Source organism: Lethenteron reissneri, chromosome 26, assembly GCF_015708825.2.
Source record: "Lethenteron reissneri isolate LAM-NWPU_2019-01 chromosome 26, ASM1570882v1, whole genome shotgun sequence".
Classification (NCBI taxonomy): domain Eukaryota; kingdom Metazoa; phylum Chordata; class Hyperoartia; order Petromyzontiformes; family Petromyzontidae; genus Lethenteron; species Lethenteron reissneri.
The window spans coordinates 3,966,081-3,982,888 of NC_083804.1; the positions used below are offsets into that span (position 1 = coordinate 3,966,081).

Sequence of the window (16,808 nt, forward strand, 5' to 3'; positions counted from 1 at the left end):
TGGTGGATAGTTGCACTTGGGGGACATTCATATCATCCCAGTATCGCTCAAGGAACTCCAAACTTTTTGTTGGGAGCATATTCGTCGGGCCGGTTTGGCCAGTCACACTCGAGCACTCAAGGGAGCTCATGCAGGCAATCGCCATATCCGCAGCTTCCGTCCTTTGATCCCATTTCCCCTTCGTCTGTATAGCCTGCCGCTCCCTCGACGCGCCGACGTCACGTTCGATGCAATCGACGAGTTTAACACCGCCGACGATCCTCGGCCACCCGAGCGAAGAGTGGCACGGTGGCTACAGCAACTGTCGTGCGGAGCGGTGGCGCAGTGGTTAGCGCGCTGCGTTACGAACCCGGCTTCGACCCGAGTTCGAATCCTCGCTCACGGTCAACACCGGCCCTGGGCCTCCCCTCGGTCGACTCAGCCTCAAATGAATACTTGCTGTGGTGTGTAAACATCGCCACTAGGGAGACAAAGGCGACCCGGCGTGGTGCTGGCCATCCACTCCCTTCAGAGCTGCTCACTCACAGCACTTGCCCCAACAGCCTGTTGAGGCTATACGGGGGATCTTTGCCTTTGACAGCACCTGTCTCAAAATCTGAAGGTTGCAAGTTCAAGTTCTGACCGGTGGTCGATGACTCGGTCCTTTAAGCTTATCATGATCATTATCAACCATGGTCGATCCACTGCTGGATGAAGCCCCCCCCCCCCCCCCACGCCGCCAGCATCTCCTGCATATGTATCCCTCCTTCCGGGGAATTGATACAATGAGTAACCCTCGTGCGAGAAGTCGACAGTGGTTGTTTTGGAACAAACTGGCCCACACCATGGGAATGTGGAATTTCTATAACCGGCTTCAGGCCATCGGTGGAGATGAGGGCTGCTACGCTGCTCATTGGAGCAGGGTGGTCCAGTTGAGAGACTCTCCACTGTCATGGGAATGTGGAATTTCCCCCCACACCTCAGGTCCGCCAGCTAAAACGAGATCATGTCCACTTTGACGCACAATTTATTTATAAATGAGAGATAAAATTCATAAGTAAATTATATATATGGACATAATTTACTAAGGCACCTCAATCTCGTGCCATCCCGATATTAAAACGTGAATTGGCTTGATTGCGATACTGATATTGCGACGTGCAGCTAATTGAGATATCGATTTCAAAACAATGCTTATTCAGTGCAAAGGTCCCAGTTCTCTCACATGTCCATCAAGTCGAGGTTTTCTGCAGGAGGGTGCGTGTGTGTCTGCATGTCTGTGTTTACGTGTTTATGTATGTTGAACTAATCTCTCACCGTACGTAACCAACCGTGCTAATCTGAGCTATGCGGGCAGCGGTAGCTCAGTGCACAACGCCCAGCCGATGTTGACGCATCGCGCCAGGTACTCATTTGAGGCCGAGTCGACCTAGGGGAGGTCCAGGGGCCGGCGCAGATAATCGCCACTGGCCGTGAGCGGGAATCGAACTCGGGTGGCCAGGTTCGTAGGGCAGCGCGCTCAACCACCGCCACGCTCGCACGCGTGCCACCCCGGCCTTAATCGGTGCTCGCGAAACAGCATTTTTGCCCCAACAGCAGCAGCAGCAGCCTTGGTGACCCAACAGCCAACGTCCTTGCGCGTGTCTTTTACGTCGCACTGCAACGTATATGGCGTGTGCATTATAAGCAGTGTGCATGCGCACGCGAGCGTGTTTAATAATCCCGCTGTATTTATAGCACGGCCTGCCAGTTTTCGACAAATCACGCCCTCGGCGTTCCGCAGAGTTTCACCGCATCGCACGAAGCGAGCGCGACGCATTGGAGCAGCAACACCGACGACGTCGACCGTTATCGACCCATAATGTAGGGTGGGGTGGGGGGTTTGGGGGGTTAGATCGCGTAAATATGTAAATATGTCGTTAAATCCGCCACCACCCGACACAGCCAATTCGTAAGGGTCCTCACGTAAAACAGAACGTGGCCAATTCGTCACGAGTACAGCCACACCGGTGTGTTGGAGAGCCAAGCCAGAACATTTACAATCTGAGTGCGACGTTTCGCCAGTAATTACAACCGGCATCATCAGGCGGCTGCCAGATTTGTGGAGAAGTCCTCCTGTTTAGTTCCTTAAAATTAGAGGGATACATGTGATGACGTCACTTGTGAGCCCATCTTATGGGAAGTGGAGGAGGGGGGGGGGGTGACTGGTGACGATTAATGAATGCATATAAATTACAATGGGTATCCATTGCCTACGTGTTAAAGCGTTATCAACCCAATTGTCCTCAACAACCGTGACAATCTGTGCGTCTGGTGAGCCGCGGCCCCACTGACCACCCTCCCCCTTCCCCTCCCAACCAACCGCCCCCCCCCCCGCCCGCTCCCGTTCCTTTAGAAGTGAGGGAGGGCGATTAAGGTCTTAAAATGGAGCTGGTGACCTCGGGATGTCACCAGCGGTAAGCTTCGACGAAATGCGGCGCAGCGAGCTGGCGGTGGGTGGTGGGAGACTTTCGCGACGATCAGGACGAGTCGAACAAGGTCTTCTGCTACTGTACAATCGTCGTTCGGCGTTGCCAAGACCTACATCGAACGCATTTCAACGCCGCGGTTTTAATAGGGGGCCGCATTTTTTTTTTCGTTTCGCGGCCTGATTGAGCGGTGAGTTATCCAGCGATGCAGAACATATTGCGTGAAAAGGTCAACGTGTCCCCCCCCCCCCCCACGTGCACGACCAATGATTGAGACGTGTTCATCGTGGATTGGTAATCGCTGAGCCACCCTGGAATACTGCCGTTGACTCGACACGAAGTGGTGCGCATTTTATCGCCCCCCCCCGTCCCCGCACACAGATGATGGTTTAATTAGTCTCCTGAGCGGGATATGAAACTCGCGATCTTCCAATGGCGAGCCAGGCGCTAGGGTCACAGAGCGGCCCCCGTCAGGTTCACTGCAGTACATAAATATTACACACACCTCATCCAGCAGTGGATTGACAAAGGGCTGATTTTTTTTCGTCTGTTATCTACATCCGCGGTATGTGTATATCCAGTTGGGGGAAAAAACACTCTTTGAAATAAAGTACAAATCGATCCAATAGCAACGTTGGGTAAAGTGGTATTCATTTTTAAAAAGAGGCGATATATAATGGAACGAGCTATTGTGGACGACTGGGCAGACATATAGGGATTGTGTGTGTGCCATTCGCTCCCTCTCTCTCTCCCTCGCTCTCCCACTCTCTCTCTCCCTCTCTTCTCTTTATTCCGCTCGTGATGTGTGCTCTCCCATCTGTCACACGTGAACTGCTGACGCCGGTAAAAAGAAAGAAAAAAAAACCTCGGGCTGGTTCACGGCGAATGGAAATTGAGAACATGGCACGCACGTACACACATGCACACAGGCACACACGGAGAGAGACACACATACAAACACAGCGTGTATGTACAAAGACACGCACACATGTACAGACATACAACAAAGACAAACAAACACGTACGTACATGCACGACACACACACTCACATAGGGACACACTCCCACAACAAAGACCTCCCGTGTAGCCTGAACATTATCTTGGGGCCAGTGCTGTCAGCGAGCATCTATTAAGGGCACTGAACACGTGGTGTGGTCAATAAGCTCCAACGACTTCACTCCCCCATTGATAAGGTTGATCGCCACATCACCTACCAAGCCACGCACTCATTTCAGGCCTATTTGAACGATTGGAGGCCCAGAATAGGTTCTGGATACAAATTGTTAACGAGCGTTGAACATTAATGGGAACCCTTAACATTGATGGTAAATAGGCACATGCATGCACACTCATGCACACACAAGGACACGGGCGCGTACATTAGAAAAATAGCATGAAAAAGTGACGTTGAGATGCGCATATAAAGTGTGCGTATTTTGTTACTCCTAAAATAATAAACGGCAGGGAAAGCAACATCTTCATTGCTCGTGGAATTATTTACACTGGAATAATTCAGCTCCGCGGACCGCGACGTGCCAACGTTGAACAATTCCCACGACAATACAACATTGGGCACAGGACAACCCGATTGAGTGTTCGTGCAGATGCACCGTTTCTTTTTCAAAGAATGACCAGGGAACACCACGAATTATTACCGTGGGAGACAAAGTTATCATTATGTGTCGCAACCAGCGTTTTTCAAAATTAGAATCTAGAATTGTGTAACATGCCCTATCATTACAAAATGAAACCATTATGCCTTCAATTAACGTACAACTTTAAAGCAAATCACCGTGCAAGCAACAAAGAGGACTCAGAGAGTGAATCGAATTAATAACAATGGATCTGTTTTCTTTCACCAAATGGGTTGGGCGGACGCTGTGGCAGACACGCTCGACTCACAACCGGTAATCGTCTGAGTTAAATCTCTGGTTACGGCTCACCTCATCGGGATTTTCATCTATCCAAATAGCCGACAATGTGAGTACCACTTTTGTGGGAAGTGAACATCGGATTGGCCTAAGAATAACAGTCCATCGTTCACCCAAAGTAACATGAAATTGTCACCACCAGTGCAGCGTCACCAATGGAGATACCCACTGCACCACGCTCGCATGAGCCGCACGCTTTGAATTTGACCTCACCCAGAAAAAAAGACTGAACTATCCACATTTCATTTGTTCCAGCAGGATCTGGCAATTAGGGCATTTCGCATATTCCTTCTCGGTTGTGCGTGTCCACGTGCGGGAATCGACGATCCACGATAATAGAGGGCGCAATGCAAACGTTGGTAACGTACAATTGAGGAACGCCCCCGTTATGTCCACGTTGCGCGTTGTACCACGCGCTCTTCAATGCGACGATGCTACACTGCCACGGCTCTCAAGAGTCGAGCAGAGCCGCATTGATTTGCACATTTGCGAAGCAATTTTCCCCGAGTGCTCGCCGATTTTCGGCGGTGCAAATGTTAATACAGCGCTGGCAATTATACGGGAGGAGAAGGGAGAAGGAGAAGAAGAAGAAGAAAAACACCAACCCAGCGAGGCATTGGCGCTGATTATTAGACCAGTCCACGGGCAAATGCGTGCGCGTAGCCGCCACTGCTACAAGGACGGCGGTTGCGAGTGGAGATTGGCGCTGTCCGTGGTGCTGAATCGTCCATCGGTTGCAGAAAAGCCCTTCCGCGCCTCGACACAGAGGCCAACGCGTAGCGCCGACTGCATTGTTTCGTAAGACAAATGTCAACATAGAGGGGTGATAATGTAAAGTGAGTGTAATTAATAGCGGACCGGAGACAGCTTGCGTCACAAACCGACCCCCCCCTCCATCAGCCTTATGATTCCAAAGTGGATCTTTCCGGTAGCGTGATTGATTTTGCTCATCCGTAAAGAATTCTGTACAAGTGATGGGAATTGTTCTTGGCCGCTCATTTGTTACTAAAGCTGAGGCTGCAAGCTGCGTGTCACCCGGAACCTCGTGCACACACACACACAAAGTCGAGCACACACGCAGTCATATACGCGCACACGCAGTAGGCACACACCCACCCACATGCACACACACACACACACATGCGCGCGCGCAAGTACAGCCACCAAATGGTGTGAGCAGACAGACGGAGCGATCCACAAAAAAATTATCAGCGCAATCCCAGTGTTCAAAAAAGTCCACACAGCGCAGAAGACCGATAACACATACCAGGCGCAGGAGAACGCTGGGTTGCCGCAAAGGCGGAAATTAGTTTTTTTTTGCAGGATATTAAAAAAGAAATCCAACAGTCTATACGAAGGGATGGAGTGAGGGGCGGGTGTGGTTGCTTAGTGGATGTGTATGGTTGGTGGGTGGGTGTCGGCGTGAGTGAATGAGTGGTTGTTGGAGTTGTGGTGGTGGTGGGGGGGGGGGTGTTAGAAGGGGCCCCTTTACAACGAAATAGCAGCAATCATTCGCAATGCCGCAGTACGCTCTCAGAGACGCACTTGACGAGCCATTTCCAAAGTTACACAACACTTTGGCCATTAGGAGTGACCATAAACCGCGCGGCGTGCCACAGTCAAACACTCTCAACCGATCAATTATATATTTTAAAAAAAACAAGACAGAATACGGTATGGTACTTTATAAAGCAGCGTTACTATCAGCAACACCACTCGTTACCGCCACGACCATCGAACAACTAAACTTGTGCAGAGTGTTACTGATACACGGAACCCACACACACACACACACGCCACATCGAGGAAGAGATGCGATGCGCTACATAGTTCTTGCCTTCCCAGTTCTTCTCGGTTCCACTGTTCCGTCCTCTATATGGGCAACAAAAAAAATCTCGCCTTGTTACTTACCGGGCCTGGCGCTGCTGCTGTATCGACGTCTCTCCACCAGGAACGTCCGGAACAGCCGAATTAAAAAAAAGAAAGATGCAAAAAAAAATATTTCTACAACCCCCACTGAACAGATGAAACAACGCAAGGTCGATGAGCTGACCAGAGGAGAGACGACTGCTTTATCTCGCCTCGGAGAATGATAATGATGCTGCTGCTGGTGGTGGTGTAACGAAGCTTTAAAAAGAAATCACTGCAACGGACCTCTTCCTCGTTGGTTCGTTGTTCGTCTTCACCGTAACCGAAATCACGATCGGTGTAGCTGGGAGCGGTCGTGGTATGAGACGGCGGGGGAGCGGGTGTGTAGGTGGTGTTGGTGGTGGCAGGGGCGGGGTGCGTAGGGGGATGTGTAAGCGTGGAGAGGAGAGGGTGTGTGTGTGTGTTGGGCTGGGTGAGGCTTGGGGGAAGGGTTGGCGGTGAGCGTGGGGAGGGGGGATGAGAGGGAGGTTGGGGGAGGTGGTCGTGGAGATGGCCGTGCAGTGGTAGAAAGCTTTGTGGGCGGGCTTTTAAAAAATACGTTTAAAATAATAATAAATGAAGTCGAATTAAGGCTGTGCAGTCGGTTTTGGGATTTTTCTTTCTCTCCACCACTATTTGTGAAGCTGCAAGGGGCTGTGGTGGTGGTGGTTTTACAGGCCGCCTCGCGCACGCAAATGCGGATGATAGAAAGGCGCGCATGTGCGTGCGGTGCGTATACACAGAGATTGACTCGCGCACACAGACACTGTCACACACGGCGTGTGGTGCACACAGACACTGTCACACACGTGCGTGCGATGCACACAGACACGAGCACACACGTGCACACAGACACTGTCACACACGGCGTGTGGTGCAACACAGACACTGTCACATACGGCGTGTGGTGCACACAGACACTGTCACACACGTGCACACAGACACTGTCACACACGTGCGGGCGATGCACACAGACACGAGCACACACGTGCACACAGACACTGTCACACACGGCGTGTGGTGCACACAGACACTGTCACACACGTGCGTGTGGTGCACACAGACACTGTCACACACGTGCGTGTGGTGCACACAGACACTGTCACACACGTGCGTGTGGTGCACACAGACACTGTCACACACGGCGTGCGTTGCACACAGACACTGTCACACACGCGTGTGGTGCACACAGACACTGTCACACACGTGCGTGTGGTGCACACAGACACTGTCACACACGGCGTGTGTTGCACACAGACACTGTCACACACGGCGTGTGGTGCACACAGACACTGTCACACACGTGCGTGTGGTGCACACAGACACTGTCACACACGTGCGTGCGATGCACACAGACACGAGCACACACGTGCACACAGACACTGTCACACACGGCGTGTGGTGCACACAGACACTGTCACACACGTGCACACAGACACTGTCACACATACACTGTCACACACATAGTGCGGTCACACAGACACTGTCACACAGACACTGTCACACATACGCTGTCACACAGACACTGTCACACACGTGCACACAGACACTGTCACACACATACACTGTCACACAGACACTGTCACACACGGAGTGCGGTCACACAGACACTGTCCCACACGTGCACACAGACACTGTCACACAGACACTGTCACACAGACACTGTCACACACGTGCACACAGACACCGTCACACACGTGCACACAGACACTGTCACACACAGACACTGTCACACACGTGCACACAGACACTGTCACACAGACACTGTCACACACGTGCATACAGACGCTGTCACACACAGACACTGTCACACAGACACTGTCACACACGTGCACACAGACACTGTTACACACGTGCACACAAACACTGTCACACACGTGCATGTGGTGCACAGACACTGTCACACACGGCGTGCGGTGTACACAGTGGCACGCGCACAAACGTGTTGTGCAGTGCACACAAGCACGAGCACACACGTGCAGTGGGACTAGCGCATCACGTGCAATGCACACGGTGGCACGATCACACAATGACACGGCGCACACGCGTGCATCACACAGTGGTTCGAGAACACACGCGTGTGATGCACACAGTGGCACTAGCACATACGTGTGTGGTGCACATGTTGGCACTCGCGCACAGTGGCACTCGCACACAGTGACACTAGCAAACACGTGCGGTGCACACCGTGGCATTAGTACATTAGTGGCACACACGTGTTTATGCGGTGCACACGTGTGTGTCACTAACACACACACACACGCGTGTGCGTGCGATGCACACCGTGGCACTCTCACACAGTGGCACTCTCACACAGTGCCACGAACACACTCACACGTGTGTGTCACTAACACACACACACACACGTGTGCGTGCGATGCACACGGTGGCACTCTCACACAGTGGCACTCTCACACAGTGCCACGAACACACTCACACGTGTGTGTCACTAACACACACACACGCGTGTGCGTGCGATGCACACGGTGGCACTCTCACACAGTGGCACTCTCACACAGTGCCACTAACACACTCACACGTGTGTGTCACTAACACACACACACACGCGTGTGCGTGCGATGCACACGGTGGCACTCTCACACAGTGGCACTCTCACACAGTGCCACGAACACACTCACACGTGTGTGTCACTAACACACACACACACACACGCGTGTGCGTGCGATGCACACGGTGGCACTTTCACACAGTGGCACTCTCACACAGTGCCACTAACACACTCACACGTGTGCAGGGCCGCGCTCCCCGCACTAATCGATCCATCTGTCCGCCAGTCACGTGCTTCGCATGCAGCCGCCGGCAGCCAATTGCGTGGCTCGCTCAAGGTCGTTCCCTCTCCGCTCGCCACAACCGCGTGCACAGCGCGCGCCGCGAGTCACGTGGTGCGCGTGTGCGCGCGCGCGTGCGTGTGTGTGTGTGTGTCTGTCTGTCTGTGCGCGTGTGTGTCTGTGTTTACACTAATGCACGTTCTCTAGCCCCAATAGTCTTAACGAATGTATCTGCATTTGTGCGCGTGTGTCTATACACTGACACTGCCAGACATTTGGGTGCGCGTGCTAATTGTTACACCATCTATAAGACTGTTTGTGTGTGTACATGCCCCAGTGGTCTACAGGGGGATCTTTCCCTTCTATTGTGTGTGTTGGTGTGCTGCGCGTTGTTGTGAAAGTGCATATGCACGAGTAGACATGTGTATGTGTGTGTGCAAATTCGTGCGCTCTCTACAATATAGTGAATGTCGTTTGGATCGCTGCCCGAATCCAACAGTCTCAAGGGACATCGTGACCGGTTCAGATATCACCAGCCACTGATCTTGACCACTGCCAGGAATGGAACTCAGGTTTTCGCACGTTCCACGCCGTTGCGAATTACTGTTGCCATAATGTGGATAAGGTAAAGCCTTGGTCTCTCTACAATTACATAAGCATTCTAGTAATGGGTTCCTGCAAATTACATGCTAGAATACGTACACTATGACCTTGTGAATTTTTTTTGTTATTTAATCAGCGCCTTTCATGTGGCTTCACAATAGCGCCCACGCGTTCAGTCGAGATTCATTTGCTAGGTGGCTGGATGGCTCAGAGGTCAGAGCGTTGAGCCCACGACGCTGATATCCTGGTGGTTTTAATGCAGAGTTTCAGCCACCTGTAATTAAACTGGGTTCTGAGGTGTAGTCAGTTGATGGTTTCAGCCCAATCACCAGTGACTCACACACACAATAAATACATAACACCTTCACATTAAATTTAGCTTGACTCTTAATTTGGCCAAATTCCCGCTCTGAGGATTCAAAATTGCGGGCACGACTGTCACGTGACACACAATCTCATAGCGGTGCCGTGAGTGCGGCAAAGTGCACCCTCTAGTGTTGAACGGAGGGCGAGCGCACTTGAAGGAGATCTCGAGGCGAAGGTCGTCACGTGAGACATCTCTCCCGCAGCAGTCCTTCCTACACACAGGGCGCGCTGCTCCGTGACATTTCTAAACTAATTCTTCATCTCATAACGTGATGTAGCGTGGAATAGCACAAATGGAATACATTGGGATAAAATATGTTCGCCCCATCCCCCCATTCGACCCCTCCCTCTCTACATTCCCCCATTTATTTTTAACCCCCCCCCCCTCCCCCAGATTCATTTGCAAGCACTAATTGGATCCGTCACAACGTCGCCCAAGTCAGGCCAGATCTTGCTTTTCGCAGCGTGCTGTTTCCGTGACCTCCATCGCTTAGGTCACTGGATGCCAATTTTCCTGACAAAACAGCATTTTTTTTTCGCCATCCTTATAAAAGCCCTCCATCCATTCTTCTCAGTTCCTTGACATTAACGGGCTTTCCCCCAAAATACAGAGAAAAATAACGGCTATGCTGTGTGTGTTTTTATTTTAACAGTCTGCGCGCGTGGAACGGAACGCGGGGTCAGAGACACCCCGAGAACAATTCTCATTTAATTCGTAATCAGAGTTAAGCCGGGCGCTCTTCTCGTTAAACATTTGCATCCATTTTGAGCTTCTGCCGGTTTGTGAAGAGCAAGGCACGCAACATCACCGCCACTGTAGATTCGATCCAACAAATTAACCTGCCGATATTCTACAGCCATTTGCCAATCCACTGCTGGATGAGGGCCCCGACACGCCGTACCAGTTTTGAGGGTTGTTTGACCATACTTCACCATGCTGGTCGCTGTGAGTTGATCATGGGGTGGGGGGGTTCAAATATTACTCGCAACTGATGTTAGCCGTTGATCTCAAGTTGCCAGGTTCATAGCGCCCTGCGCTAACCGATTAGACACCACTCTACCCCCCAGGATAGAACACGGTGTGCAAAAGGCAGAACATTAATTTACGTAAAAACCAGTACTATAATAGCCTTAACTTAAAAAAAAAACAAATTAGCCCTGCGAACGTCCACGTAACGGTTTGGAAGGGTGACGTTACATCGTGAGCCGGAGCCGAACCCCCGTGGAAGTGTCACCACCGGTTCACGTTGGCAAACAACAACAACAACGGGGGATTTAAACTAAAGTTGGAAAATTGACCGAGGGAAGGCTGCGATGGGGGGAGGGGGCAGCTGAGCGATAGGAGTCGATCGAGATCTACAATGGCCCAACGAGTCGTGACCTACATTATACACGTTTCCAAAGCAATTTACTTGGCTATATATATATTGTTCCACCCCCAGATGAAATGTGAATTATCTGGAAAATGCAGTACAGTGTGTAATGTAGTCTAAGTGATGAAAAAAAGAGGTAGACAGTGGGAGGAGGAGGAGGAGGATGGTGGTGTTATTTTTAAAGAAAGTGAATTGAATAGTGCAAAGGGGGTAAATACGAAAGTGCACAAAGAGGAAACATTTCCAATCGGTGAGGATTGCTCGCTGCTGTGGCACGAACCAGAAACGTGGATACGGCACTGACGACTACAACATTTTTTAAAACAAAAGCTACAAAGCGTTCGAACAATGGGTGGAGAGGTCCACTCTCTGAACAGCACCCCGAGAGACGCAAAGGAGAGCACTTGGATCAAGAAACAATTGTACATCTGAGACATCGTGTTGGCCTTTATCCAGCGGTGGATAGACAATGGCTGATGATGATGATGATGACGATAGTCTAGGATGTAAAATGCCCCCGCCCCCCTCCTGCCCCAGCACTGGCTCAAGGCTGCTGACGGTGATGAGCGGTCAATCCCATTGCTTGTTTAAATCAGAAGATGCTTTCACGTGTTAGCATCCGAACGCATGAAGGCACGTGGTTATTATAACCAGTACTGTTAATGAGTCTTTCGTTGCCGCAACGTTCACGTGATGAATGTAGACAGTTCAATGAAAAAGGAACTACCGTGTCCATTTATTTTAATCAACCAGCACGTCCATTTAAACGTAATACGAGCACGTTCATTAATAGAGCAAGAAAAAAAAGTATATCGGTGTGTGTCTAAGCATGGCCGGATGCATAAGTCACCGTGAAAATGTAGCTAAACTTTGAATATTTACCGACAAAACGAATCCATAATAGATAGAGGTTTTCTTTTGGGGTTAGATCACATGAATATAAATGTCGTTAAATCCGCCACCACCCATCACAGCCAATTAGTAATGCTTGTCACGTAAGCAAAACGTGCTAATTAGTTGCTAGTTCAGCACACGGGTGTGTTGGAGAGTCAACCCACTACAACATTTACAATTCGAGTACTGTGACGGTAATTGCAACCAGTCTCATCAGGCGACAGCCAGGATTCATGTAATTTTTTTTACACGTCAATCAGAATTGGCATTTATATTTACGCGACCTAACCCCAAAAGAGACCTGTATTATTGATAATATTGGCTTGCGAAAGCCTACCCGCGCGTTAAACGAATCCATTGCAATACTGAACGGTACACATTAGCAACCATCGCCCCCTACCGCGAAAACGTGGCAGGACCCTCCTGAAAAAAAAATCCGCGGGACTCGACGACGGCTTTCCTGGGCAAGAGGAGCGCAATCGTGACACAAGTAAATGCGCGTTTACGTTGGGTCATCCATAAACGGGGCGCGTGGTACGGGCGGTGACATAAAACTCTGGGAGAGATATAAAACTGAGCCAGTTTCATGAGAAAAAAACACATTCGCCAATAACACTGTGGCCTTAAAACGGGGGTGGGGGGGGGGGGTATGTGTATGATAAGCGACGTTTCAGGCAAATGCCCTTCTTCATAGAGCATAAATATCACATTGGTGAATGGAGCCCTCCCAGTCCCACGTGGATGGGGGCCTGGTGTCATTGGCGTTGCCCCTGCTGCCCCAGCTGCCCCTGTGGCTCGTCGTCGTTGTCGTTGTTGTTGGCGGTGGTGCAGGGCCCTTGCTGATTGGTGTAGGGGCTGTGTCGCGGCGATGCGCTCTCCTCTCTCTCCTCTCTCTCCTCTCTCTCCTCTCTCCTCTCTCTCCTCTCTCTCCTCTCTCTCCCCGTATCCACCTCCCAAGCCCCAAACCTTAACCTTGACCCTGACCTTCATTTTGCCTTCACTTTTATTCGGCATCTTGAGATGAAATTGGCGTTTTTGATGCGATATGCGTTTGTTGTTGTTGGAATTGATAATTGTAACAAATGTACAGGTATTTTATTATGTTTTATTTTTATTATTTTATTATTTCCATTCTACGTGACTTTACCGAAAGAACCAAGAAGATGAATCCCTGCAGTCACGAAAGCTTTAAATCGAAAAATGTACAGGTATGTATTATTATTTAGCGTGATGCAATTCTTATTAATCGTCAACCTTACGAAGGGTCGTGGCACGATGCCTACTTTCTTAGTTTTTTGGGGTGTAGATGTAAGTGGTTAAAGTCTGCAGAAATGCGGACGGCGGCTATCGTGATTGGCAGAGTTGCAAGAGATGAAATTACGTCAGTTCCCGAATGTTAATGATCCACCAGAAAAAAAAGACTTGTCATGTCACGAGAGGACGTATTCGCGGCGAGCGGTATTTTTAGCAGGATCCGGGCCATCAAATTCATTTGCAATGCATCATCAGCCGCCACGACACGAAGGAGGGCATTTATTACTGTCGAAGGATTGATCAGAAAAATGGCTCTGAATGCGCACCGGGCGCTCCCGTTTCAAGGTCACGTCGGGCTCAAAATAGTCCGGATTCAAATATCATAAGAGGCAGATAACGTTACCCTGACACCGCGAGCCATTCGCCTCCGCGACGCCCCCCCCCCCCGCCCCCCAAAGTGCAAATTGCGTGAAACGTTTCGCCCTTCGTGCAACTGCCGCGATCTACTTCACTTATCAAGACTAAACTAAATTCTGTAAACACGCGGTCATATTTTATAAAATAATATTGTGTGTGTGGGCGGGCGGGGGGGGATTCTCTCTCTCGCTGCCTCTGCGTTTCACACTAGAGCAAGCGCACTGTATGCATATTTGCTAGAGTGGCTATTTTTGTATGTGTGTGTGTGTGTACGCGCGCGCGCGTGCGTCTGTTGTTCACACACACACTGCGGGATGTGTGTGTCTGTGTGCGGCAGTGTGTGTGTGGGTACGCGCGCGTGCGTCTGTTGTTCACACACACACACACTGCGGGATGTGTGTGTCTGTGTGTGGCAGTGTGTGTGTGTGTGTGTACGCGTGCGTCTGTTGTTCACACACACACACACTGCGGGATGTGTGTGTGTGGCAGTGGTAGAGAACTGCGCTGTGCGCCCATGGAGGGCTGCGTTCGATTCCAGGCCACGACTCACGTCGCCGATGAGTGATCTCGAAACCAGTTCGGGGACCCACGCCGAACCAATCGTCGCTCACCAGCGTGGTGAAGTATGGCCAAACGACACCCATGACCGACGAGGCATGGACAACCCTTCATCCGGCAGTTGATTGTGAATTGCGAATAATTATACGGACTGTCAGAAATGTATCGCACGTTAAAACAATTATATACCACCGGTGATGCGGTGCCAGAGCACGAACATGAGGTTATTTCAATCCCAATCAGTCGTCGACTCATCCCATCATTCTTCGAGGGCTGCTTCGGTGACTATCTCCATCCGTGGAGAGTCAAACATTTGACCAACGGAGACACTTTGCCTCCCTTTCATAGACACGGGGAATTCCGAGCACGCGCTCGGGACGGCCAAGCGAAAGACATCATCGGTCGTGTGATCTATCCCCACGGCTGAATGAACGCATCCCCGATGAAAATCCCCAATGGCCTCGCGATGCGGCAATATTTCAGTCTCCTGCAACGACGTGATTCGATGTCTCTCGTAGCGTGTTCCCATTTATTCGGCTGCCACTCCGTAATTAGTCTCGACCACCGGTCGTCATCCCTTCGAGCGATGCGGCTTTTAAAAACAATAAAACAACCTTTTTTTCTGGAGGTCCCCCCCCCTCCCCCAGCATGTACATTTCTAAACGTGCTAATGCTTCCTAATCCACGCGATGTGTGTCCCTCTCTCTCTGTCTCTCTGTGTCTCTCTCTGTGTCTGTCTGTGTCTCTCTCTGTGTATCTCTGTGTCTCTCTCTCTGTATCTCTGTGTCTCTCTGTGTCGCTCTGTCTCTCTCTGTGTGTCTCTGTGTGTCTCTCTCTCTCTGTGTCTCTCTGTGTGTGTCTCTCTCTGTGTGTCTCTCTGTGTCTATCTGTGTGTCTCTCTCTCTGTGTGTCTGTCTGTGTCTCTCTTTCTTTGTGTCTCTCTCTCTGTATCTCTGTGTCTCTCTGTGTCGTTCTGTCTCTCTCTGTGTGTCTCTGTGTCTCTCTCTCTCTGTGTCTCTGTGTGTGTGTCTCTCTCTCTATGTCTCTCTGCGTCTCTCTGTGTGTGTCTCTCTCTCTCTGTGTGTCTCTCTCCCTCTCTCTCTGTGTCTCTCTGTGTCTCTCGGGGCGAACGCGAAGCGTGCAAACCCTCATCCCGTGCATCTCCGCGCACTTTTCAGCCGTCGTGCCGTCTTCTTCGTCGTACGCGCGTCTCATCCATATGGCATCACGGTTACGACATACGCTACATTAACTAACATACCCCTCTGCTGCTGCTGCTGTTGTCGTTAGTCATCGCATGTGGTGCTCACGCTGCCACGGTGGCTGTCGCTTGCGTTGCCGTGGGTGATTATGAAGTGAGACCGGGGGGGCGGGGGGGGGGTATGGGAGTGGGGGGTGCTATGGGGGGTGTGCGGCCCGGTGATTTTGGACACACTCCGTGACATCTCGGGGTCGTGAATCCCGCTTATCTAACTCATGCTCTTTATTCAGCAGCCGCTCGAAAAACGCATTTCTCTCTCTCTCTCTCTCCCCCCTCGCCACGCGCACCGAGGCCTGGGGTTGTTTTTTTATCAACAGGAATCGCAACTTCATCAGCATTTTAACGACTGGGAATTGACAATGATCATTAATTTGCATATATATATTCTTAAAACTACGCGCGATACAGCAGCGCGTGCTACGTCAGACGGCTTGAACACAGGAGACTTGGAATGCGTTACGCGTGAGCCATGATCTATCCACTGCTAGGCGAAGGTCTCCGCGAGCCGCCCGTCATCTCTCCCGATCCTGCGATGGAACGATTCAAATCGGATTGCTGCCCACCAACTGGTCATCTCAGCGCTCTGTCTCCACCGAGGTCGAACTCGCTTCTGTCACTCGTCTCGACCATCGAAATGCACCACCACCACCACCGCCACCGTTCATTACCACGCGACTTTATTTACCCATGAACGTCTCACAGAGTCTCGAGAATCATTTTCACGAGGGTCTATTTTTTGGGGCTGCGGGCGTGCGTGGAGAACACGCATGCACACGAGGAGATGCCAACCGGAGGGAGGCAGGGGGTGTGGTGCTTAGCGCGTTGCACTGTGAATCCGGCTACCTGAGTTCCATTTACCTGCCACAGCTGACAAAGGCAGTTGAGCGATATCCGAACGGGGTCCGTGGCCTTCTTCCCGCGTCACCAACCCGCACTGACCAGCGTGGTGAGGTTACACAGTCACGCAACCCCCTCTCCCCCCCCCCCCCACACTGCGACGAGACAT

The 16,808-nt window shown here is 51.0% G+C and overlaps 1 protein-coding gene across 2 annotated transcripts in view; it reads right to left on the reverse strand.

The window, feature by feature from the left end:
• Positions 1-16,808, reverse strand: part of LOC133347511 (synaptotagmin-1-like) — a 303,405-nt gene that overhangs the window by 167,998 nt on the left and 118,599 nt on the right. The window contains exon 1 of one of the 2 annotated variants that reach the window (XM_061559831.1): positions 6,291-6,691. The exons of the other annotated variant lie outside the window; for it this stretch is intronic. The gene's annotated coding sequence lies outside the window, so the exon portion shown is untranslated. Of the gene's footprint in view, positions 1-6,290; positions 6,692-16,808 lie in introns of those variants that run through there. 2 annotated transcript variants of the gene reach the window in all.